At 51.7% G+C, this 24034-nt stretch overlaps 1 protein-coding gene across 1 annotated transcript in view; it reads left to right on the top strand.

Annotated features, from left to right (window-relative positions):
- The window catches only part of NOL4L (nucleolar protein 4 like), a 126929-nt gene that overhangs the window by 15914 nt on the left and 86981 nt on the right, over positions 1-24034 (top strand). The window lies entirely within an intron of this gene.

Below are 24034 nucleotides of genomic sequence, written 5' to 3'. Positions count from 1 at the left end.
GTCCTGTAGTCAAGTAGCCTGCAGTCCTGCCGAGGGCCTGTCTGACCTATTCGGTAAGCAGGCTCATCCAGACCACCGGCTGAGTCAGGAGGCTGACAGGGCCGGCAGGGCTGGGTCATGGAGGGCCTCAAACCCCATGTGGAGGCATTTGGACCTGCTCCTGGCAGTGCTGGGAAGCCAAGGTAGGCAGGGGCACAAGCTGTTGGAAGCAGGAAGAGAATATGGCTCGAAGGGAGGCCCAGTGCTGGGGAGATGCGGCTGGATAGTCCCATGATGGGGGCCCCAGAGTCAGATCTCAGGCAATGGGAGCCACTGAGTGTCGTAGAGCAGGGGTGATGTGCGAAGAGCTGCGTCTGGCCCAGTGTGTGCAGAGTGGAGTCTGAGGCACAGGGAGGCTCTGCTTCTAGGGGACAATTGCCCAAATGGGAGCAGAAGCTACACGAATGAGGTCGGGAGGGGCTGGGACTGAAGGAGTAGACCCAGGAGTCTTCTCCTTCTCCTTGTATCAGCTGCTTTGCTCTCCATAAAGGCCTCTTCATCATTCATTCATCCACCCATTTGTTTATTCATTCAGCAACTTGGAGAGGGCCTCCTGGGGTGCATGGTGGCTATCAGGGCACACTGTGGGGGACAGATGCTACACAATACAGTGATGGTGGTGGTGAGGATGATGATGGTGGTAATTATGGTATTGGTGTTGATGGTGGTGGTAGTGATGATGGTGGTAATGGTGATATGGTGGTAATGGTGATGGTAATGGTGATGATGGTGGTAATGGTGATGATGTTGGTGGTAATCGTGATGCTGGTGGTAGTGGTGATGATGTTGGTGGTAATCGTGATGCTGGTGGTAGTGGTGATGATGTTGGTGGTAATGGTGATATGGTGGTAATGGTGATGATGGCGGTGGTAATGGTGATGATGGTAAAGGAGGAACACAGTCAATGTGAACATGGCTGTGTGAAGAGGAGAGGAAGTAGGAGGAAGGAAGATGAGTACTATTGCTGAGGAGAGGGTGGTAATCGTGATGCTGGTGGTAGTGGTGATGATGATGGTGGCAATGATGTTGATGGTGGTAATGGTGATGATGTTGGTGGTAAATGGTGATGGTGGTGGGAATGGTGATGATGGTGGTAATGGCAGTGATGATGGTGGTAATGGTGGTGATGATGGTGGTAATGGTGATGATGGCGGTGGTAGTGATGATGGTGGCGATGATGGTAGTAATGGAAATAATGGTGGTGATGGTGATGATGATAGTGTGTCAGCTTACATTTATTGAGCGCTCATTAGGTTTTTTTTTTTTTTTTTCCTGTTCTATGTGCCTCCTGCTTGTTTGTACATTGGGCTCCTGCAACCAGCCTGTGAGGCACTGAGATCTTACACAACTTGCTCGAGGCCCCTGTGAGCAAAGGGGGGTGCCTGGATGTGAGGCCAGGCAGGCTGGCTGACCAGCAGCTGCTGCCAGCTACAGCCTCCTGTTACTTCCAGCTAGAAGTTCCCACCCTCAGCCACAGGCAGGTCCCCTCCTTACTTCCTGGACCCAGCACCAATGTAGGGCCTGGCGCAGGGGCAAGTGCATGAGCCTGGCTTGCCAGGCAGGATGAGAGCCCTGGCTTCACTCCAGCAAGCTTGGGCAAATGGTGCCCTTGCTCCTCTGCCCTCAGCACCTCATCTGTGAAATGGGGAGCACAGTCCTCCAGGAAGGCCACCTGAAAGGTAAAGGACTGCCACCCTTGGCTGTTGATATTTCCAGGGGACATCTCCACCACCTGACCCAAGCCATAGTATTTTCAGTCACCTCCTATGCATGCGAAAGGAAGACCAAAGAAGAATTGACGCCTTTGAATTATCGTGTTGGTGAAGAATATTGAATATACCATGGACTGCCAGAAGAACAAACAAATCTGTCTTGAAAGTACAGCCAGAATGCTCCTTAGAAACAAGGGTGTCTAGACTTCATCTCACATACTTTGGACATGTTATCAGGATGGACCAATCCCTGGAGAAGGACATCATGGTTGGTAAAGTAGAGGGTCAGTGAAAAATAGGAAGACCCATAAGGAGATGGATTGACACAGTGGCTGCGACAGTGGGCTCAAACATACCAACAGTTGTAAGGGTAGTTCAGGGCAGGGCAACAGTTTCGTTCTTTGGTACATGGGGTCGCTATGAGTCGGAACTGATTCGATGGCACCTAACAATAACAAATCACGATAGCCTAAAAGAAGATTCTCCTCTTCAACCTGTCTCTGGGATATAGGATGGGCACCAGGGTCTTCTGTATGGATATACTATACACCCTCCCTGTTGCTGCTTCTCCTGCGTAGGCCCCAGGGAAGGGCTGTTCTTCTCCTACCCATGCTGACTCCCATACCCTTAGCCTGTCAGGAGGGGAGGGAGGCAGGACCCAGGCTCCTGGTCTCCCAGTTCTACCAAACTCAGGCGTATCCCATGCCAGTGGAGATGGGGGACAGAAGGCAGGGGCTGGGGGCACAAAGCCTGGCCCCACATGCTGCCTCTGTTTTCTCTGTGTGGCCTGGGACCCACCACTTTACCTCTCTGAGCCTCAGTCTGATTAATCTGTACTAGTATTGACTGAGCACCTGCTCTGGCCAGGTACTGTGCCGTGGTCTGGACACACAGCCATGGACACATGGAATCCCTGTGACACCATCCAGTAAACAAGGGAAAAACTCAGTCCATCAGATGGTAGTGAATAAAAAATAAAAAAAAAAAGAGAAAATAAAGCAGATTGAGGGGATCAGGGGTGCTGGGGTGGGGATGTTGGAATTTTAAGCAGGGTGTCAGGGAGGGCCTCACTGAGAAGGTGATGTTTGAAGGACATTAAAGGTGACCTGAAGGAGGTATGGGAGTGAGTTATGCAAGGATCTGGTGGACAAGCATTCTAGGCAGAGGGAACAGCAGATGCAAAGGCCCTGGGACAGGAATGTGCCTGGTGGGTTTGAGGAACAATGAGAAGGCCAGTGTCCCCAGCTCCCCCGATCCCTTGTATTTTAAAATCCAAAGAGCATATTTTACCCCTCAGAACAAAATTATTTCTGAGCCGTCTCAGCCCATCCAATTGAGAGCTGATGAGGCCAGCTCCCTGAGTGGAGCAAGGGCCATTTCTTCAATCCATAGGGTGGGTTTTAAGACCCATGGGGGCTTGGAAGCCAATCCACCATGAGAACACTATCACCCTGACTCCTCACTCTGAGTGGCTGACTCTCAGAAGCTCCTGGGTTCAATATTTTCCAGCCCTGTGACTTTAGGCACGTCATTCTCTGAGCCTCAGTGTCCGCATCTATAACCTGGAGATAACATTCCTGTAGGTCAGGGTTGTGATGGGACTTAGAGAAAACGTGCCAGGAAGCATGTGCCTAAGTGCCCAGCACTGTGCCTGGCCTGCAGGAGGTGCTCAATAAATGTTTAAAACCAGAACCTCACATTTGTGCAGCTTTGAATCATTTCCGTAGCTGTTGGGAGTTTATCTCATCACTTGCATCTTCTAAGGACCCCATGAGGAAGGTGGGGCAGGCAGTAATAGCCCCCAACTTATAGAGGGGTAAACTGAGGCCCAGAGAGGGGGAGTGACTTGCCCAGGTCACAGTCAGGCAGGGCTGATGAAAGGCTAAGGCTTGGGTCTCCTGTCTCGGGGAGCCCAAGAGGGTTGAGGGTTAGTGGAGATTGTCCAGTGCCCACCCTCCTCCTCATGAGCATGTATGTGCACACACGTGCACGCACACCACAGGCACGTGCACACTATGCAGTGGTAATGACTTTCAAACTTGTGGTCCCAAGCAGGTTTTGTAAGGCGTGGCTTGGCAGCTCAGGAGGTCTGTTGTAAGGATGTCGAAAGGGCCAGAGCTTGGGGATGCTCAGGCCACAGGCAGGCAGAGTCAGGGAAGGTCCTGGCGAGAGGAGGAAGCGTTCCAGGCTCATGTGATCGTCCACTTGGCCTGCTTGTCTATCCAGTGTCTGGCCTTGGGGCAGGGTGGGCTGGGTTTCCAGAATGTCCCCCTGGAACCCAGCCCCCAGTGCCTTGCTATCTGGGTGCCCCATCCCTGTCAGCTCCCCTGAGCCTCAGAACAGCCCTGTGCGGGTAGCATTACCAACAAGGAAGGTGAGATTCAGAGAGGGGCAGGCATGGTCAGTGCGTGAAGGCCACGATCTGAACCCAAGTCGGCCTGACCCTAAGCCCCAGCACTGGCCATTCCCCTCCGAGGGAGGTCATGGCTCAAGCAGGTCCTGGCAGATGGACTTTGTGCTGGAAGCCCCCTTCCTGGCCACGGACTGACCTCCCAGTCCTGGACGGAAGGCCCTGTGGCCAGCCTCTGCTCCTTGGTCGCTGCAGCCTCAGCTTCTTCTCACGGGGGTCCTGGCCTCAGGTTCCAGCCCTGCCCACCACCAGCCCACTGTGGGTCACTGGACTGACCATTTGACCCCCTTCTTCAGCTCCTTTAAGGTGTCACACATCCTTTGCCCAAAGCCCACACAACTGAGGGCTTTCTAGGTCCATTTTACATATGAAGAAACTGAGGCACTGAAAGAGAGGTTAGTTTTCCTCAAACACACAGCTCCTAGGAGGTAGAGCTGTGACTCCAAAGCCCATGCTTTTATTGCTATGTTGCCTTCCGTCCTCAGTTTCTTTAGCTGCAAAATGGGAGCCTTGAACTGGTCAGTCTCAACCTAGAACACAATGGAAACAGCACAAGCTCCGGGGCCGGGTGGGCTGAATTCAAATCCTGCCCCTTTACTTCCAGCGTGTGACCTTGGGTAAGTCACTCCAATCTCTCTGTGGCTGGATTTTTTCACCTGTAAATAGAGCTGCAAGCAGTTTCAACTCATGACCAACTTACAGGGGTCATTCCTGCTTTTGAAATTGTCGACCTCCTTATCCACCCCCTCAGCAGTGCTTGAAAGGATGAAGAAAAAAAAGAATTGCCATCAAGCTGATTCCGACTCATGGCGACCCCATGTGTTACAGAGTAGAACCGCTTCGTAGAGTTTTCTTGGCTGTAATCTTTATGGAAGTCGATTTCTAGGCCTTTCTTCCCTGGCACTGCTGGGTGGGTTCAAACCACCAACCTTTAGGCTACTAGTTGAGCACAAACCATTGTGCCACCCAGAGACCTCTAAAGGATGACAGGCTGTACTCATGCTTTCCTTTGCTCTTCCTGGGGCGTGGCCCTGTGACCTGTAATGGCTGTGTTGTATGGACAGACAGATGTCTAGGGAGCCTGCTCTGGCGGGTGACAAGTGGTGGGTAGTTCTGGGACGTGAGGCTCAGCTCAGGCTGTACCAGGACAGCCATGGGTGCCTTCGTCCCCTTTGTCTCCTCTTGTGCAAATTAGCAATTACCTTTCCTGTTTCTTCGAGCTTGGCCCTTCCTGGGAGAATTGCTCCGAAGCAGCCACTGAGCAAGCAGAAGCCACCTGGCTAATTAGTAGGTGGCCACTAGGGACAGGCTTAGGGCCTGGTGGCCAAAATTGGGGCCACAGCTGCCTGAGGCTGGGGTCAGCTTGGCTGGGAGACCAGGCAGTGTACCGGGCTCTGGGACATCATGGCCTTTTGATCATGGGGTTCAAATCCTGGGTCTGTGGCCTTTTAGCTGTGTGACCTTGGGTAAGTCACTTTACCACTCTGGCGTCGGTGTCCTCATGTGTAACTGTGGGTTTGTGTGGGATTTGGAGCCTGGCATCTAAACAGCGCCTATAATCAGCAGGTGTTATTACCACTGCTGTGACTGGCTCTGCTGCCTCTGCTCTGGGCCTGTGCTGGCTGAGGTAGGGAGCACAAGGAATGCAAGCCCAGGGCCAGCGCTTGGGGACCCTGTAGTGCTGTGTTAGCATCACAGGCAGTGGGAGAAACTTAGGCCCTTAGGCAAGAGGAGGCATAATCTCCCTGAACCTGATCCTCAATTTGCCCCTCTATAAAGGAATGGAATAATTGAGATACTATGTGCCCAGAATCAGGCCTCACCCAGAGTAGGTGCTCAATAAAGGGCTCCCTCCCTCCTTCGCTTGCTTCCTCCCTCTAACCTTCCCCAGGCCTCAGGAACTTTGAACACACAGGAGTTGGGCAGCAGCAACTCCTGCAGAAAAAAAAAAAAAAAACATGTGTGCTGGAGTAAAACTGTGCTTCATAGGTTTTTAGTGGCTATTTTTTTGGAAGTAGATTACCAGGCCATTCTTCTGTGGTACCTCTGGGTGGACTTGAACCTCCAGCCTTTCAGTTAGCAGCCAAGCATGTTAACCGTTCATACGACCCAAGAACTCCCCTGCAGGAAAAGCAGGGCCAAAAGCAGAGTTGGAGAGGTGCTGTGGCTTGGGTGGTCAGGGGAAGACTCCTGGAGGTGGGGGATCTGAAGTAGGGTGGGTGGGGCATGGAGGGTGCTGAGATGTGTGGTGAGGGCAGTGTGGGTAGGGGCACCGTGTGGGCCAAGAGGAGGCAGGAGTGGAAGGCTGTGCTCAGGGGCCACTAGGTCATATGAGGCTGGTTGTCCCAGGATGCTATGGCTGGTCAAAGGGAGGGAGAGATTGGGGAGCTGGATCAGACTGCAGGACCTCGCTAGCCGGTGACTCCAGGGAGCTTTTCCAGGGAGGAAGAGGGGGTACGAACAGAGTGTTGTGGAGCACTGCAGAAGGAGTTCCTCGCTGTCCCGGGGAGCACTGAAGAAGGAGTTCCTGGCTGTCCCAGGGAACACTGTGGAAGGGGTTCCTGGCTGTCCTGGAGAGCACTGGAGAAGGAGTTCCTGGCTGTCCTGGGGAGCAATGGAGAAGGAGTTCCTGGCTGGTTCAAGGAGTCCTGAAGAAAGAGTTCCTGCTTATCCTGGGAGCACTGGAGAAGGAGTTCCTGGCTGGTCCGAGGAGCATTGAAGAAGGAGTTCCTGGCTATCCCTGGAGCATTAAGTTCCTGGCTGTCCCAGGGAGTATTGGAGAAGGAGTTCCTGGCTATTCTGGGAGTGCTGGAGAAGGGGTTCCTGGCTGTCCCGGGAGCACTCCGGAAGGGGTTCCTGGCTGTCCCATGAGCACTGGAGAAGGGGTTCCTGGCTGGCCATGGGAGCACTCGGCTGGGAAGGCTTTCTGGAAGAGTGAACGTTAGGGCTGAGGCTCACCACGGGGCTGAGTGGAAGGCGGGTGTCCGGGGCAGAGGAGAGGCCTGGCAAAGGCACAGAAGTGTGCTTCAGAGCTGGAGGTGTGCAGGGTCTTGTGCCAGACAAACAAGCCTGGGTTTTATCTGGCAGGGGCGGGGGAGGGGGGAACACTGGGGAGCCAAAGAAGGTTTGGGGCAGATGGCATTGAAGTTGCTGTTCAGGGTCAAAGTGTAGCCCAGTGGGGTGGGGGAGGTTGAGAAAGTCGTTATGCAAACCAGAAACCTGTCAGAGGGGGTGGAAGTCAGCCTAGGGTGTCCAACCTGGGCAAACCCCTCCCTCTTGGAACCTCAGTTCCTGCGTGTGTTCAGTGAATGGGCAGTGGGACCCCCTGCCCCCTTGAGTGCTAGGGGCGAGAAGGAAATCGTCTTATGACATGCCTGGGGCTGGGACTGTGTGGCACGAAGCAAAAAAGCACCCATGATCTTTCACTGCAGAACATTCCAGGTGTATGCAGATCATATCATTCTATTCTCACGATACCCTTTTAGGCAGGACCTCCCCCCATTTCCTTGAAGAAATTGACTCACCCAAGTGGCAGAGCTGGGATTTGAGGGTCAGACCCCAGAGCCCTTGCTGTTAACTCCTCCACACCCCTGTCCCCAAGCCTGGCCGTGGCTGGAGGGTAGCCCAGTCCCCGGCAAATTCCCCAGAGCCCAGTTAATCCCCTGGCAGGGCCACCAGCCCAAGAGCCAATTAGTGCCTGCTGTGCTGGGGGCACCACACCTGTCTCTCTGTTCTAGGCCCCTCAGAGGCCCAGCCCTACTCAGAGGGGCTTGACCCTCTGCTTGAGAAGCTGATGCTCCCAATATAGCACCATTAAGCAAAAGGGCTAAGGCTTATGTTTTGTTAGGGAAGCTGGGAAAAAATAAAGCCAGAGAGAAGCATCCTGGCTGGCGTCAGGATTTTTCCAAGCCTCGGCCGGGCCGCCCGCGGAGCTTGTCTCCCTGCTATGCGCTCTGCTCCCCTGCCTCTCTAGCACCCGCCTCCCTCTCCCCCACCGGGGGACACGGCCCCCCTGCAGGTCCCTGGTGAGAGGGGGCTGCTGCTGGCGGTGGCTGCAGCTTCTCACCTGTGTGGCGGGTCTGGCTCCAGCAAGAAAGGAGGAAGAGGAAAAAAAGGTCCTTGAGATGGTGACAAAGGTCTGAGTGTGGGCCGCAAGAGCAGCCTGTTTCCAGGCAACTGCTCTACCCTGGGCTCCCCGCGGCGGCGGGCACATCCGTCATGCCGCTGCTGAGCACGGCAAGGGAGCTCAGGCCGCCCCAGCGGCCGGGCATACGGCCCACGGCCCCCAAGCTCCAGCCCTGCTGGGGACATGAGGCCCCTCTGGCAGCAGCAGCAGTGGTGCGAGAAAGCACAGCAATGGCATGGTTACTGCTGGCCAAGCACCCACTGGGTGCCCAGCCCTGGGCCCAATGCACACAGAGCAGCCTTCCTATTCATTAGTCCATCCATCTGGCTGTCCGTCCATCTATCCATCCATCCATCTATCCAGCCAGCCAGCATAGAAGAGTGGTTTAGCGTGCAGGATTCGGGTGGCTCAGTTGAAATCCCACTCCACCACGTACCGTTTGTCCTTGGGCATATTACTCTACCTTGCTAAGCCTCAGTTTCTTCATCTGTAAAATGGGCCTTATAATAGTTCTTATCTCTTAGGGTTGTTGTGAGCATTAAATGGCTTAATACAGGTAATGTCCTAGGCACAATGGGTGGCACACATTAAACGCTCAATAAATACCAGTTGTTGTTTCTTTTATTATTACTAATTATCTGTAAAGAGAAAAATTAATTATCTGTAAAGAGAATTATCTTTATCTGTAAAGAGAAAAAAAAAAAAAGAGAGAGAGAGAGACAGCCAAAGCAGTGGGAAGCACAAGATCTATTGCAATCACATAGACTTGGTGGAGGGAGTTGTTTGCTCCACTTTTAGCTGTGTGACCTTAGGCAAGTCGCTTTGCCTCTCTGAGCCTCCGCTTCCTCTTGATTAAATAGGAGAGATAATCAATAGCTGTCTCGATACCCTGCCCTCCCCGGCTTAAGTATTGTTGGGAGGATTAGTGATGCCCTGTGCCCAGGTCCTGCCCTGATAGCACTCAGTACCCAAGTGGTCATTATTCAGCAGCCCTTGGTGGCACCTGCAGTGTGCCAGTGTGGGGGCTGGGAGAGGAGTCAGAGCTGCCAGGCTGTGCCCTGCCAGCCCCCTGCCCGCCTGATTTCCGTTGCTTGGCACTGCAGGGTAGCCCTGCGCCCCGCCCCCCATTAACTTGCCCAGTCATGCTAATTGCTCGAGCCTTCTGCCCTTGGGGCTGCCCAGCCTTGTCCCTCATCCTTCCCTCCACCTCCTTTTTGAAAACAACCTCTGAGAGTGCCCCCAACCCCAGGCCCTGGAGGGAGAGGAGGAGGAGCCAGGCAGCCGGGCACGCCGCCGGCCTTTGTCTGGGCTGCCCAGTGGCTGAGGCTTGGTCCCCAGGGGCAGGCCACATTGCTGGCCTGCTGGTGGCTCCAGGGAGGGCCGCGTGGGCGGCAGGGCCTGGGCAGGCCTGGGCTGGCAGCGGCCCCCCAGGACGGCCTGGCCCATTCCTGGTGGGAGGAAGGCTGAAGCCTGGGATTCGAGTAGGATCAGGCTGGGCTTTCCAGGCCTGGCATGGGGGTGACTGTGTCCTTCTGGGATCCACTTCAGACCTGTGTCAGCACCTACTAAGTGCCAGGAACAGTGGCAGCTGCTGGGCCCTCAGTCCAGTCCTGGGGCCTGGTAGCCAGGGCTCAAATCCCTGCTCCACTGTTAGACAGCTCTGTGGACGAAGCAAAACCCCACATCTTTCTAGGCCTCCACTTGCTCATTTGCAAGATAAACATAATAATGGTCCTATCTCAAGTGCTCAGAGCTGTGCTGGGAACAAAGAAAGCTCCCAATAAGCATTACCTGCTATTGTTATTGTTGTCGATTTTGCCCTTAACAAGGGACTGAACCTTTGCGAGCTCCTACTGTGTGTTAGACCCCCATGTGGGAGACACTGAGATAATTCAATTCAAGAAACCTTTACTGAGCTCTTACTGTCTGCCAGCTGGCGGTTCGGGGTGGGTATCCAGATGAATGACCTGGGGGACAGGGTGCTGGGGACAGAAGGGAAAGGAAGGGAGAGGAGGGGAGGGGATATATGGTGAGGCCTTGCTGTGGGCCAGGCCCTTTCCTGAGACCTGGGAATACAGAGAGAAGAGAAGTGGTCCTGCCCTCCCAGCGCAGATGGAAACCAAGGATTATGACCCAGCATAATCAGTGGCTGCCTACCCAGCCTGGGGTCCGGGAAGGCTTCCCGGAGCAGATGTCCAGGAGTCTTCGCATTCTGGTTCAACTTACCAACTCCCTGCTAAAACAGCTCTGTCATGTTGTGACCTGACCTCTGCTTAAACTGTTCCAGGGACGAGGGTCTCACTACCCAAGGAGGAATACACAGTTTCCATTTGCAGTCATCTGCCGTCCCCCTGGACCCACAGGCTGTCAGTCCACTGCCCCAACTCGGGTCTGGGCTGCAGCCGCCCCGCCCCACCCTCCCTGCTCCCACTCTCACCCCTCTGCTCATCTCCACCCAGAAGCCAGAGCAGTCTTCTAAAGCATAAATCAGACAGCATCCGTTCCTAGCCTAAAACCCTTCAGTGGCTCCCCAGGGGCTCTTAGGACAAAGACAAGACTCCATACTGCAGCCTGCACTGACCAGCCAGGCCGAGAAAGGGGCCGTGTCCGGGCAAGAGCCACCACCTCCAGTGCAGCCTCTCACAGGTGTGGGGATGAACTCAGTGCAGACGAAGCCCCCGACTGTGGCTGTCAGGGCGATGGGCAGCGGTGTACTCTGCTTAGCTGTGTGACCTCTCGGCACACAGTCCTTTTTTGCTCTGTGCCTCAGTTTCCCCATCAGTTAAACAAAGGGGCTGCCTGGGTGATGCCCTCCATATTCTCTCTTTCAAAGTGCTGGGACTCTTTGGGCTCACTGCTCACCCCCCTCCCCACCCACAGCTCCTGTGATGGAATATTTCATGCCCTACCCAGTTCTGATCTAAAGAATAGAAAAGTAGATGAGGCTTAGATTACCACGTGGGCTTCCACAGCTTTCTTACTCCTGAGGAGAAGCCGGGGCCCATAAGGTGCAGTGACCCTTATTCCGCCCCTTCTCTATTAGCCAAGCCCCATTGTGTGGCCAGTTGTCAGCTATCTGCAGTAATGGCGGGCGAAGAGACATGAGGAATCCTGGATAACCCATCACGCGAACTCGGGAAGTTGCGGTTTTAATCTTACCCAGAATCCTAGATTTTGTTAATATTTTAAAATTTAATTTTCTTTTCATTAATATGATTTAAAATTTGGAAGTTGAAAAGATACAGTTAAAAAAAAAAGCTCCTTCCCACTCCTTTCCTTTCCCCTAGCCACTGGGTTCCTCTCCAAGGAGACACCACTATGACCAGTCTTTCTTGTCTGTCCTTCCAGAGATATTTGATGCACGTATAAAAACCAGTTGCCATGAGTTGAAATTGACTCAAGTGTCAGAATAGGACTCTGCTCCAAAGAGTTTTCAATGGCTAATTTTTCAGTAGCTTGTCAGGCCTTTCTTCCAAGGTACCTCTAGGTGGACTCGACCATTACCTTCTGCACAATTCAGAGCTGGGAAGGGATTCATCAGTGTCCGAGTTTGCCCCATGCTCTCCCTTAGCCTGAGCTCAGAACAGGTAAAGGCTTGTTGAGATCTCACAGCTGAGGTAGGGGGTGGAGCCCCCCATCCTCTCCCTGCCGTAGCCACTGGGCATACCCAGCCTGAGATTCTGGGAAGCTAGCTAGTGTTGCTCCCAAGTTCCCTGAGGCCAAAGAGAGACCAGACCAGGGAGATACTGAGAAAGTTTAATTAGCTACATGGAGCACCTTCAGCACCATCAGCAAAGCAAGTGATAAGGAGAGTTGGTGCCATGACTCAGCAGATGGGACCACAGACGAGCGCTGCCAGAAGGAGACTGATCTATAAACGGGTGTGGGTGTGTGTGGGTGGGTGGATGGGTGGGTGGATGGGTGGATGGGTGGGTGGATGGGTGGGCGGGTGGACCCCGCTTTATGGAATGGGCTGGGCAGGTGGAACTCGGTTTCTGTAGTAGACAGATTCCTTAAAATTCATATGTTAATGGATCAGGTTTCCCTCTTGATTTCAGCTATATGTAGCCCACGTTTATTTTGCATGGATTGTTTACCAGGCTCTGCATTAAGAGCCCCACAAACATTTTTGCATTTGTTATTAGTTGCCACCCAGTCAGTTCTGACTCATGGTGACCCCATGTGTTGCATTTAACCCTCACCGTATCCCCAGAAAGGAGCCCTGGTGGTGCAGTGGTTAAAGCACCTGGCTACTAACTGAAAGGTCTGCGGTTCGAATCCACCAACTTCTCCAAGGGAGAAAGATGGGGCAGTCTGCTTTCGTAAAGATTCACAGCCTTGGAAATTCTATGGGCCAGTTCTACTCTGCTGTAGGGTCACTGTAAGTCAGAATTGACTCAAGGGCAATAGGTTTGGGTTGTCTGGTTTATCTCCAGGAGGTAGAGCCCAATCACCCTGTTTCACAGGTGAGGAAACAGTCCAAGAGAGATGGAGTCCCTTGGCTGGGATTTGAACTCGGGTCAACATGACACTGGAGATTTCTCATCTAGCCCTGCAATGGGGGCTTGATAGTATTATGTAGCCCAGCTCCTGCAGCGTGGAGCAGCCGCTGAAGGAGGGGCAGGGTGGCCATGTGGTCAGCAGTCTGGCTTCACTGTTCACCAGCCATGTGGCCTTGGGCAGGCTCTCTGCCTTGGGACCTCTGCTGTGCCTGATGTCTGCTTCCTGCTAGTCCTTCGTCAGTCCAGAGCCGACCTGCCAGGGAGGGGTGGAGGAAGGGTGTGGGGTAGTTACCCCAGGGCTGAGGGCACTTCTGTCATCAGAAGCCACAGCTGATGCCCGAAGGGACAGAGGGTCGGGCTGAACTCTACAGACGCATCTGCCTGTGCTTGGCTATGTGACTTTGGGCCACCATCTTTCCATTTCTGAGCCTCCAGTTCCTGTCTGCAGGATCCTGGGGGAGTAGCCCCCAGGGAGTTGGCAGGATTTGGGCAGGGGCTGAAACTGGGGAGCAAGGGTTTGATTTAAAGTTGCTGGGCAAAAGCGAGCTGAGGGGCCCCAGGAAAACGCCCAAGAAGAAATTTTTCTTAAGAAGAGGGATGAAGTTTCAAAGTTCCAGGAGCCTTGAACTTCCTGTTTTGTGGACAGGGAAACAGGCACAAAGGAAGGCAAGAAAGTTCCCCCAAGCCACCAGGCTTTGCTGTCCTTCAGTCCTTCATCTCTTCATTCAACACATATTTACCGAGCACCTACTATATGCCAGGCACCGTACTTGGCCCTGGCAGAGACCAGGGCAGACCCATCTGTGCCCTCAGGAAGCTCACGGTCTGCTGGGGGCGGGGGCCGTCAGCCATCAATCTGATGTGGTTAGCCTCCATGGCGCAGGTCTGTGACTCATGGAGACCCCAGGCACAAGCGAGATCGGACCATTGTGGTCCTTAGGGTTTTCACTGGTTACTTTCCAGAAGTAGATCACCAGGCCTTTCTTCCTAGTCTCTCTTAGTCTGGAAGCTCTGCTGAAATCTGTTCAGCATCACAGCAACACGCAAGCCTCCAGTGGCAGATGGGTGGTGTCTGGGCTTGAAGTGCATTGGCTGGGAACCCAAGCCAGGTCTCCTGCATGGATGATGATAATGCTACCTGTGGACCACCACTGCCCTCATCAATCAAATAGTCACACAAATAAACAGAGTATTGGGATCATGAGATGCACCCATGAAGAAAACGGTGCTAACAAGATCCCAAGCTGGTGTTAGGGTCAGGGAGGGTTCTCTGAGGTGGTAACACAGGAGACCTGTGGGACAAGTGGAAGCTAACTTAGCAATAGGGAAGGAAAGGTGCTCCAGGCAGAGGGCACAGCATGGACAAAGGCCATGTGGCAGGAAGAAGCACGTGGCACAGGTGTGGTTCTAAGAGAAGCCAGTGTGGTTAGTGGGCAGGGAGAGTGGAGAGAGGGGTTCAAGGTGAGATTGAGGAGACCGAATCCCTACTAGGCTGCTGCATGGCCCTGTAACTGCATCCTTTCCCCACGTCAGTTTCCTCATCTGTGAAATGGGAGGAACCAAACCATCCTTATGGGACTGGGAGGCTGGACTGAGGTCACATAGTTCTAAAATGGCTTGCCCCATGCCGGCCTCTAGTTGGTGCTCAAGACAGAGTTTCTCCTCCCTTCCTGGACCCCTCCTTGGTCAAAGCTCCCTCCCTGCACTCCCCCTGACTTATATGACCCCACCTGAGATCCTGAGCAAAGGGGCCAGAAACTTGGAGAGGTTATTAGGCCTCCTGGGAGCCAAGGAGAAAAGGACCATTTCCTGGGGAGACGTCTAGGAGAGTGGGCCTGGCCTCTGAGTTCTATGGGGCCAGGCGTGGAGTCTCCACAAAATGTCTTAGCCACCTGTGATGCTTGGGAAAAAACACTCTGCCCTCCCCCAGTGCAACGTGCCCTTCCTGCATTGCAGAAGGAGGGGGTCTCCAGTGACCTGGGATCTCCTGCTCTCATTGGCCTTTGGCAAGTGCCTTCACTACTGAGCCTCAATTTGCTCATTTGTGCTTTCATCTCACATTTTAAAATTTGAATCAATGGTTTATTTTAGAATAGTTTTAGATTTGCAGAGAAGTTGGAAAGATAGTACAGAGAGTTCCCATATACCCTCACCGAATTTCCCTGCTGTTGACATCCATAGTGTATTTGTCACAACTAGTGAACCAACATGGGTACATCTCTATTAACCAGACTCATACTTGTTTCTGGTTTCACTGGTTTTTCCCTAACGGCTGTTTACTATTTCAGGATCCCATCTAGGGTACCACATACATTTAGTTATCATGTCTCCTTAACCTCCTCTGGTCTGTGACAGTTTCTTAGGACCCAATTTTATTTTGACAGATATTTTTGAGCACCTACGTTGTGCATTGCCCTCAGTGCTGGGCAAAGAAAACAGTCCTGCCTTCCATGAAATTACGTCCTGTGAGGAGACAGGCTACAGACAAGTCAATGTAAATATGGCAGGTGCTATATGGAAAAATAAAGCAGATCGGAATGGGGGATAAGGCTGGAAGCTGCTGTTTTAGGTAAGGAGGTCTGGGAAGGCCTCCTTGTGAGGGGACATTGTAGCAGACATGTTGGACGTGAGGGAGCCACCGTGTGGTATGTGGTGGGAGAGTGTTCCAGGCAGAGAGAAGGGCAAGTGCAAAGGCCCTGAGGCAGGAGGTGCCTAGCGAGTCTGAGGAGGCCACTGGAGCTGGAGCCCAGGGTGTGGGGTAGGTGTGGGTGACAGAGGTCACAGGCTAGTGGGCGCTGATTGCATTGGACCTGGTAGGCTATGGTGAGGACGTTGGTCAGTGAGCTGGGAGCAGAGGAAGGACATGACCTCGATTGTGTTTCCACAGTATCCCTTTGGCTGCATGTGGAACATGGACTAGGGGGGATGAGTGTGGAAGCAGGGAGGAAGCAGGTGCAATAGTCCGAGTGAGAGAGGATGGCGGCCTGGGCCAGCAGTGGTGGCGGTGATTCTAGGCCTGTGTTGAGTGAAGAGCCATAGGATTTGCTGGTAGAAGCAGGACTGGTGCTGGAACCTTCTGGCAGGGCTTGTGTGAGGAATAAGGGAGGATAAATGTTAACAAGGCTTGGCCAGTTATAAAGTGGGGTTCCTCTGTCAATCGCCTGCATTTTCAGAGCCGATGAGCCCAGCCCATCCTTAGCCAAGGACCAGTGAGTAATAAACCATTGGTTTATTTTTTAATTGTAACATTTCAAAAAGGTAATAGAATCTCATTATTAAAAAAAAAAATTCATGGGGTACAAACTGTGTTTAGCGTGCAAAATAAGTCTCCATCCTACCCTGTCTACCAGGCTTCTAGCTCCCTTCCCCTGTTATTTCATGGGTATCCATATATTATACACATATAAGCACATATTCCTGTTTTTTTTTTCTATTTTTACATATATATATGTTACATATATGTATATAAATATTTTTTATATAAATATAGATATAACAGTCACATATATATAAACCAAAAACCAAACCCACTGCCATCGAGTCGGTTATAGCAGCCCTACAGGACAGAGTAGAACTGCCCCATAGGGTTTCCAAGGAGCAGCTGGTGGATTCCAACTGCTGACCTTTTGGTTAGCAGCCAAGCTCTTAATCACTGCATCACCAGGGTGTTATATCTATATATATTTATCGAGATAGAAACCACATACCAAACAATTCACCCATTTAAGGTACAAGTCAATGGTTTTCAATATATTCACAGAATTGTGCAGCCATCACCGCAGTCACCTTTATAACACTTTCATCGCCCCAAAAAGAAACCCTGTACCCATTAGCAGTCACTCCCCATTTCCTCTCTGGACCCACCCACCAGCCCCTTCCCCCTGGCAACCCCTCATCTACTGTCTCTATAGATTTGCCTATTCCGGACATTTCATATAATGGAATCAGAGAATATGTGGTCTCTTTTATCTGGCTTCCTTAGCATAATGTTTTCAAGGTTCATACATGTCATAGTATATATCAGAACTGAACTCCTTTTTATAGCCAAATAACATTCCATTTTATGTGTGTGTGTGTGTGTGTGTATGTGTATACCACATTTTGTTTATCCATTCATCTGTCGATAGACATATTTAGGTTGTTTCTATTTTTTGGTTATTACGAATAATATTGCCCAAACATCCATGTCCAAGATTTTGTGTGGACACAGGATTTCATTTCTCTGGGTATATACCTAGGAGTGGAATGACTGGGCCGCGTTAATTGCTCGGTCTGTGTTTAACCTTTTGAGGAACTGTCAGACTTTGCTCCAGCGCGGCCGCATAATTTATATTCTCACCAGCAATGAATGAGTGTTCTAATTTCTCTGCATTCTCATCAACACTTATTATTATCCATCTTTTTGAGTCTAGCCATCCTGGTATGTGCGAAGTTGTATCTCATTGTGGTTTTGATTTGCATTTCCCTGATGGCTAATAATGTCGAGCATCTTTTCATGTGCCTACGGGCCATTTGTATATCTTCTTTGGAGAAATGTCTATTCGTGTCCCTTGCCCATTTTTTATTAGGTTATTATTTTTTTTTTATTATGGAGTTGTAGAATTCTCTATGTATTCTAGTTACAAGTCTCTTATTGGATATATGATTTGCAGAAATTTTTTTTCCCATTCTGTGGGTTGTCTTTTAATTTTCTTGATGGTGTCCACTGAAGCACAAAATTTTTTAATTTTGATGAAGTCCAAGTTACCTGTTCTTTTTTTTTTTCTCCTTTTGTTACTGTGCTTTCAGTGTCATAGCTAAGAAACCATTGCCTAATCCAAGGTTACAAAGATTTACCCCTATGTTTTCTTCTAAGAGGTTTATGGTTTTAGTTCTTACATTCTGCAGGCTGCTTTTTCCACTAAACGATAAATCTGTGTGCTATCAGTACATAAGAATGTCAGAACGTAAAGAGCTTTCTCCTTTTTTACAGCTGTGTAGTATTCTGTTTTATGACTATACCATAATTTATTTACCTGGTCCTTTAGTTTGTTTCCAATATTTTGCTCTTACAGTGAAGATGTCAGTGAACATCTTTGAACATAGATGGCCCTTACACACACACGTGAGTTTATACCAAGGAGTGGAACTGCTGGGCCCAAGGGCACGCACTTTTGGTCTTTTAATAGATGAAGTCAGATTGTCCTTCATGGAGGAGGTACCAATTTTCACTCCCAGGAGCAATGTCTAGAATGTGAGCCATTAATTAATAACCATGGTTACTGTGTATTAGGGAGTCCCTGAGTGGCACAAAATGTTAAATGCTTGACTACTAGCTAAAAGGTTTGCGGTTCAAACCCACTCAGAGATGCCTTGGAAGACAGGTCTGGCAATCTGCTTCCAAAAGGTCACAGCCTTAAAAACCCTATGGAGCAGTTCTACTCTGAGACGCATGGGGTTGCCATGAGTCAGAATCAACTTAATGGCAACTAACAACTGTGTATTGAGCACTCACTGTATACTGGCACTGTATATCCCTGTCTCCTTTAATCCCCACGACAATTCTAAATTAAAACATCCACTTTATAATGGTCCAGGGTCACATGTCTGTCTGCTCCTAACTCTGTTCACTTCCCATCATCCTGTCTAGCCCCCATACCTCAGAGTGCCTCGAACCCTTTCTGGTACCTGGGGAGCTCTTTCTAAGACCACACAAAATGCAAATGCTGTTCAATCACTAGGGAATATTTAATAAGCACCGACTGTATGCCTGGCAGTGCAAGAGGAGTTGGAGGGGGGGTACCAAGATGGGTGAGAAGTGGCCCCTGTCCTCAAGTTGCATCACTCTGGGTAAGGCAGGTAAAACTCACATACAGACTTTGGGGAGAGGTAGGTTGTCTCGGGCTCAGAGGTCCAGCTTTGGGTCAGACAACTGTGGGTTCAATCCTGACTCCACCCCATGTCCTTTTGGGCAAGTCACTTCCCTTCTCAGTGCTTCAGTTTCCTCATCTGTAAAATGGCACTGTTAATAGTAATTACTGGCATATGGGGAAGTCCCTGGGTGGTGCAAATAGCTAACACACTTGCTGCTAACTGAAAGTTTGGAGGTTCAAGTCCACCCAGAGGTGCCTCAGAAGAAAGACTTTGTGATCTCCTTCCCCAAAATCAGCCACTGAAGGCCCCATGGAGCACAGTTTTACTCTGACACACATGGGATCACCATGAGTTTGGGTTGACACCATGGCAACTGGTAAGCTGGCCTACTGAGAGGGCTTAATACACATGAATTATTACTAGCCTTTTGGCAAAGTGCTGTAGGAAATCAAAGGCAGGGAATATATGCCTGTTGGCCAGGGGGTCAGGGAACGCTTCACAGGGGAGTGGGGGGAGGGGGGTGGCATGTGAATGAAACTTGGAGAGGGATGGCTCAGGAGCCAGACAAGACATTCCAGGTGGAGGTAACAGCACGTGCTCAGGCACAGAGGCAGGGGGCTCCCAGGCTGGTGGGGAAGAGAAGCAGCCAGGGCATTGGGTTTGCGCTGGGGTCTGCAGGGGGAGAAGAGGTGGCTGGAACTGGCTTCTGAAGCCTGGGTCTGGGTGTGGATGTTCGGGTGTTATTGGACAGGCCGTGCGGAGCTGTGGAAGGATTGTTGAACTGCCAGCCCTGCCCAGCGTCTCCCCATCTACAACTTGGGCTACCTCCTTTGGGCAGGTTTCCCAAGTCTCATTTCTTCTTGAGGCTCAACCTGGAACAGTGTTTAAGAATAAGAGTTCTGGGGCCAAGCTGCCGGGATTGGTCTCAAGCTGTGTAACCTTGAGCATACCACTTTAACCTCTCTGGGCCTCAGTTTCCTTGACCATAAAAGGGGGTTATTGCTACCTCCAGGGTTATAGGGAAGAGTGAGTGAGTTAATACATATAAACCAGTGCCTGACCCATGTAAGTGCTCAGTAAATGTTCCTGGTTACAGAGAAAGCGGCAATGGCATTCAATTCTCCACCTCTTTCACAGATGGAAAAAACAAGGGCCCCTAAAAAGAGTGAATCCCCAGGGCTAGGAGGATTATTCATTCATCCATTTATTTAACAAACGTTTTCTGGTATTGTGTGCTATGCTCAGGTAGATGTCGGGGATATGGTGGAGAACAGGACAACTTCCACCCTAGGGCACTCCCACCCCACCCCCAGGGTGCTGAAAGTCAAGATCATCATTGCTTGGACACCTATACCCTTCTCCCAGGCCGGAAGGGAAGTAGAATTTTAACATGAGGTATCTTGTGAACCAGGCTCTTTCCAGCTCCCAAATATGGACAAGAAGATAATGGAAGTCGAAATGACCCACTCTATCCTACTCTTCTTACGGATGAGAAAATCGAGGCCCAGAGAGGGAGGGTTGGAGCTGGACTCCAGGGCTCCTGACTGCTGGCACACGTCTCTCCCCAGAGTCCCCAGCCCTGGCTCAGGAGGGTGGGAGCAGTGGAAGTGGTGAACAGTAGGATTCTGGATATTGTTTAAAAGAGGATGTGGGGTGTGTGTGTGTGTGAGAGAGAGAGAGAGATTGGAGTTGATGGTGACTCCAGGGTGTTTGGAAAGCTTCCGGTGGGGGAGATTTGGTGGTGCAGCGGGGAGGGGGATTTGGTGGTGCAGTGGGGAGGGGGATTTGGTGGTGTGGCAGGGGTAAGGGGGGATTTGGTGGTGTGGCAGGGGGGAGGGGGGATTTGGTGGTGCAGCAGGGAGGGGGATTTGGTGGTGTGGCAGGGGGGAGGGGGGATTTGGTGGTGCAGTGGGGAGGGGGATTTGGTGGTGTGGCAGGGGGGAGGGGGGTTTTGGTGGTACAGTGGGGACGGGAATTTGGTGGTGTGGCAGGGGGGAGGGGGGATTTGGTGGTGGAGTGGGGAGGGTAGGATCAGTAGGTTAGGTCTGACAATATTAAGTTTGAGATGCCCTGGAGGAGGGCTTGGGATTTCTGACTCCCAGCACTCTGGAACTGAGCTGCGAGCGCTGAAGGACCAGGCCCAAGGCTGCCTTGTTCTCCACTGTCCCCATCGCCTAGCCCCTTCCTTGCTGAAAGTAAGTTACCCACTCGGATGAGCAGATGGATGCATTCCCAGGGGCCCGGGGCACTCACTTGCTTTCAGAGATGTCCAGCTGGCATCTGGTGGCAGAGGAAGGCCTGGGTTGGAGATGTGAGCCTTGGGGTTGTCCGTGTGTGGATGGCCTCAAGGCGGTCAGGTCCAAGGATCGTCCAAAGTTCAGATTTTCTTTTTTCATGAAATTTCCCAACTTTTAAATATTAATAATACATTCGTAGGACCTCTGGTGTACGTGTTAAGAATGCTAGTCTGGAGTCAGACTGCGTGGGTCCCAGCTGTTTACCCTTAGGCAAGTCATTGATTCCCTGGGAGCCTTGGTTTCCTCATCTATAAAATGGGAACACTAACAGTACCCACCTCCTTGGTACAGAGAAGGGGTTCTATAGCTGCCAGTTACAATGAAAAAACTATTTATGATGGGTTTTATTAGCAACCGAGGCAGATCAGATCAAAGGAGAAAAGGCTGGATTTTGAGTTCCCCCTGGGGTGAGATCCCAGCTTGGCCATTAACAAGCTGTGTGACCTTAGCTTGGTTTTCAGACTCTCCGAGGAAGCAGTTTGTTCCTCTTAGAGTTGGGAGATGACCTTGATGTCTGTTACAGCCTCTGAGCCCCCTCCAAACACCCTACCTCTCTGCTTCCCTGCTTCCAGCCTCGCCCACCAGCCAACTCCCACCCCTCCACCCTGCAGCCAGAGTGATCTTTCAAAAGCACAAATCTCAGCATGGTCTTTCCCTGCCTGGAAAAAAACGTTGTTGGCTCCCTGCCGCCTTTGGTGGGAAAAAAGCCCAAGAGCCTTAGCCTGGTGTGGCAAGGTGGGAGGTGGCCCTCACCTCTCTGATGAGTCTCCTTCCACCAACCCTGCTTATGTACAGCTGCACCCAGCCCCTCCTCATGCCACCAAGGCTCCGTGTTCCTTGGCCCTGCTCACCCATGTCTGTCCAGCAGTTGAGTCCCTGCTTTTTCTTGGATCCAACCACTCCCCACCCCTCAGTGATTCAGCCTCCTAGTGGCCTCCCTGCTTTCTGTCTTACACCCTGCTCTCCACTGTCCATTTTCCACAAGCAACCAGGAGATCTTTTAAAGATGGAATTTGGATAGTGTCACCTTCCTGACTGAATCCCTCCATGGCTGCCTCTTTGGCTCCGAATACAGCCACAGCCCTGTCCCGTCCCTCCTGCCCAACCGCCCACACTCCCACTGCCGGACACATTGGCTGGCTTCCCATCCCAGGGCCTTTGCGTAGGCTTGTTCACCTTCTTCCTCAGGAGAGCCTCCCTAAGCACCTGTCCACCTCTCCCCATCTCATGGCACAAGACCCTTGTTCAGGAGGCAGGACCACGGAGTCTGCTTGTTCGCTGCTAGCCACAGTGCTGGACACTGGTATCTGCTCTTTCTGTTGGCAAAAATGCCATTCATCCTTCAAGGCCCAGCCCAAGGTCGCCTCCTCTGTGAAGCCTTCCTTAACACAGCCCACACCCACCCCATTCCCTAAGCCCCTCCAGATCATTCCCTCCCACTCATCCCCTGATGGCAGAGATGACCTCTATGGTGGCTTTCTGTGATCTTCATTCTCTTGCCTTTCTGTTTCCTGCACTCAACATCATAGCCATCACTGGATGATAAGCTTCTCAAGGCCAAGGGCTGTCACAGCAACAGGAGCGAATGCTGAGGGAGCGCTGACTCTGTGCTAAGTGCTTTGCACATATATTCTTGTGAAATCCTCACAACCCTCTTTGGTTGGTTCTCCTAAAAGTCCCGTTTTAAAGAGAAGCAAGTGGAGGTTTAAACAGGTGAAGTTGTGGATTCAACGTCATCAAGCCAGTCTGACACCAAAGCTGGATCTTTTAAGTAATAACAGCAATAACATATAGCACCTTCCACGAGCCGGGCACTGTGCTAAGCCTATTAAGGTATTTAACTGTCAGTCATTCTTATTGCAACTCCGTTTTATGGCTGGGGAAACTGAGGCACAGAGAAGTTACGTAACTTGCTGAAGTTCACGAAGCTAGTAAGGGGTGGAGTAGGAGCTGACCCTAAGCTGTCGGGCTCTGCTATTGCTTTCAGTCACCACGCTGTGCTAGCCATTGTAGCCTGCTTCCTCTGACTGGCCTGGTTTCTTTCTTACCCCCTCCTCCCCAGTGAGGCTGTCTGTCTCAGCACCCCTAACACCTGGGCTAGCACAGCCCTCAAGAGGCGCTAGTGTGTAATGACTGAAGGAGCAGGTACGCGAGTGGACATGGGACCATGACCCAGCTGTCACTCTGCCTTGTGTCCCGATGCCCAGAGATGGACGCTGCAGACCCTCTCCTGGACTCAGCCCCCCAACCCTGTTGTCCAGAAAGCCCCGGGGAAGGACCAGATCCATAAACATGAGGCTCCATGCAGCCCAGGAGGGATGCTGGGCACTGTACAAGTCCTCAATATTATTACTTTATTGTCATTTAAATGGAGCCTGCCTCAAACAGGCCACCCAGTTCTAGCCACCAGCACCGGACAAAACCCCCATTGAAAAGCCAATTACAATCACTCCATCTAAATTGTCATGGATTTGTATAGAAAATTACATCTCCATTTAGTCCTCAAGCGACGTCCTGGGCATGGACAGGGGAGGCCGGCCCATTTACCCCCGCTGGCTCCGCACAGGGTGCCGCGGGGCGGGGCGGAGAGAAAGCCCAAGCTGCTGGGTCTTGGCCGGCCTGGGGAACAAAGGCCAGTTTGTGGGGGCCCAAAGAGGAGCCAGGCCTCTCAGGGCAGCTCAGATTCCAGGCCTGGGCTGATGGACCCTGCACCGCCAGCTGGTCTCCCCTGCTGGCTGCTGTGGCCAGACGAGCTCCTAACAGCCGGCTTCAGGTGGCCTGTCAGCCCTGACAGCATGCGTGGCGGCTGGGGCTTAGTCCCTGTCCACGCTGCCAGGAAATGAAGGTGGCTTGGCCCCAGCACCACTGGACTGGGGTCCCAAGATCTTAGTTTCATTCATTCATTCAAATGTTATTGAATGTAAGAAGCACGATAGCATAAAAATAAGCTCCAGTTTCAGAGGGCCCTGGATTCAACTTCAGGCTCTGTCTTCAGCAGCCAAGACGAGCACGCCACCTGGCTTATTCATTTATTTAGCTCTGAAACAGTTATTGAACACCTACTATGTCCAAGAGAACAGGACAAAATGGTCCTT

This window comes from Loxodonta africana, chromosome 24, assembly GCF_030014295.1.
Source record: "Loxodonta africana isolate mLoxAfr1 chromosome 24, mLoxAfr1.hap2, whole genome shotgun sequence".
NCBI lineage: Eukaryota > Metazoa > Chordata > Mammalia > Proboscidea > Elephantidae > Loxodonta > Loxodonta africana.
Note: the sequence above shows the minus strand (reverse complement) of the source record. Positions and strands in the feature narration are given on the sequence as shown.